Consider the following 2,510-nt stretch of genomic DNA (forward strand, 5'->3'; position numbering starts at 1 on the left):
TTTCTGCAAAACAAAAGCAATCAACATTAGAAATGTGGCAGCGGTGCTCACACACCACAAAAACCTAGAAGCCCCACAGACAGCACCCCTAAGACAGGCAAGCGAGCAATAATAACGCCTAAACGTTCACGTGCAATAGGCCAAATGTTTTCCAAAGTAAATGCCTGTCACAGAGTTTGTTAATTCAAGAGCCCTAGGACTTTACTACCAGTACCACTGTCACTCTCTCGCCTCTCCGAACACTCCATTATACTACCTCCCATCCAAACGCTTATCTTACCTGTAATTTGTGTTTGAGGGCTGGCTCCACCTGGAATTCACAGAGTCCTAAGGCGTTCTGCAGCAGGGCCACAACTGGAGTTTCCCGGCGTGGATTTTCTGCAAAACAAAAGCAAGAAACATTAGAAATGTGGCAGCGGTGCTCACACACCACAAAAACCTAGAAGCCCCACAGACAGCACCCCTAAGACAGGCAAGCGAGCAATAATAACGCCTAAACGTTCACGTGCAATAGGCCAAATGTTTTCCAAATTAAATGCCTGTCACAGAGTTTGTTAATTCAAGAGCCCTAGGACTTTACTACCAGTACCACTGTCACTCTCTCGCCTCTCCGAACACTCCATTATACTACCTCCCATCCAAACGCTTATCTTACCTGTAATTTGTGTTTGAGGGCTGGCTCCACCTGGAATTCACAGAGTCCTAAGGCGTTCTGCAGCAGGGCCACAACTGGAGTTTCCCGGCGTGGATTTTCTGCAAAACAAAAGCAATCAACATTAGAAATGTGGCAGCGGTGCTCACACACCACAAAAACCTAGAAGCCCCACAGACAGCACCCCTAAGACAGGCAAGCGAGCAATAATAACGCCTAAACGTTCACGTGCAATAGGCCAAATGTTTTCCAAAGTAAATGCCTGTCACAGAGTTTGTTAATTCAAGAGCCCTAGGACTTTACTACCAGTACCACTGTCACTCTCTCGCCTCTCCGAACACTCCATTATACTACCTCCCATCCAAACGCTTATCTTACCTGTAATTTGTGTTTGAGGGCTGGCTCCACCTGGAATTCACAGTGTCCTAAGGCGTTAGGGGACTCGTCAACGTAAGTTTCTTCATTGTGCAGAATCCAGGCATCATCATTATGGGTAATGGATAGGGTGAGTCTGGAGGAGGAGGACTCAGGATAGACGACCAGGACTGAGTTCTTGTCAACTAACTGTTGTGAACCTGAGGAATGCTGCGGCATCAAAATCAAGACAGTTCTGTTGATGGGCTTGTTGTTTTATTGGTTGATTACAGTTTTGTTGGGAATGTGATGAAGCACGTGCAAAAGAAAGACAGACACACAGGAATAAAAGTGAATAAGGAGGACTAAATTTACAATTAATGAATGATTGACTAATTTTCAGAACTCGCTGTCAGGGAAGCAGAACTCGTCCTCATACTCTGCTAAATCATCAGTCGGGGTTACTTCTAGTAACTGAGGAGAACTTTCCTCAGGTAGGTCGGTGTCCTCTTCTTCCTGCGTGGATTCTCGTACTCTGTAATCTGGTGGTATGAAGTGCTGGTTCATCTTTAACAAGGTGAGCCGCTCCACATTTGCGGGCAAGAGGCGGGACCTTTTGGAAGTCACAATGCCACCAGCAGAACTAAAAACACGTTCTGAAGACACGCTTGCAAGTGGGCAAGACAAGTAATTGATAGCCAGGTTGGTGAGCTCTCGCCATATTTTTCTTTTCCCATGCCAATACGCCAATGGGTCCTCAGTAATATTGACCTCTGTTGAGTCATCCAGATAGGCCTGCACCATTGAAAGAATGTCCTCCCGGCTTCCTGTACTTTGCACTTCTGTGTCCTTTCTAGGACAAGGAAACCCTAGCTGAGTTAGCCAACCCGCTTCAGACATATCGCCTGGGCCTGGTTCAGATGATACGGTTGCTGGTGTGGTTAACGGCTCAGAGGAAAAGACACTCACTTCTGCCACAGGCACAGATGCAGAAGTGCTTTTTTGGGACGCCTGATGGTCTGCTGATTCACTAGTAGTACTGTCTTCTCGTACAGTTTCCTTCCGCTCTCTTTCAAAACGAGTGGCTGACTGAGCTAGCCAACCTTTGTACTCTGTAACATCTGATGTTTCAAAAGGAATTATTACTTTGCCAAACAATGGCTTTTTGTAACGTGGATCCAGAATAGTAGCACAAATGTAGTGCTGTTGTTTCTTGATTTTTACAAGCCGTTCATTGCTAACTAGGCGTTGTAATAATCTCTGCGCCAACTCATGTGCTTCATTCTTTCCAACGTCCTTTAATTGTGAAGACACCACCTTGACTTGGTGCTCGAGCTTCAGCAACAATGGGATAGCTTTGCTCAAAGAACAGTCCTCCCTGCTGACGTCACGCGTGAAGACCTCAAAAGGACGAAGCATGTCTGTCAGGCTTTTAACTAGCTGCCATTGCTCCACCGCTAGCATCATTTCTGTTGTATCACCACCCAGGTTGTAGAAATACTCA

The 2,510-nt window shown here is 46.1% G+C and overlaps 1 long non-coding RNA gene across 1 annotated transcript; it reads right to left on the reverse strand.

Annotated features, from left to right (window-relative positions):
• Nucleotides 1-284: 284 nt before the first annotated feature.
• On the reverse strand, nucleotides 285-1,286 carry LOC144752103 (uncharacterized). The gene is made up of 3 exons (XR_013594028.1): nucleotides 1,031-1,286; nucleotides 656-753; nucleotides 285-378 (listed from the first exon to the last, which is right to left on the reverse strand). It is a non-coding gene; the product is annotated as an uncharacterized LOC144752103 (long non-coding RNA).
• Between the last annotated feature and the right edge of the window lie 1,224 nt (nucleotides 1,287-2,510).

This window comes from Lissotriton helveticus, chromosome 4_2 (assembly GCF_964261635.1).
Source record: "Lissotriton helveticus chromosome 4_2, aLisHel1.1, whole genome shotgun sequence".
NCBI classification, from domain to species: Eukaryota; Metazoa; Chordata; class Amphibia; order Caudata; family Salamandridae; genus Lissotriton; species Lissotriton helveticus.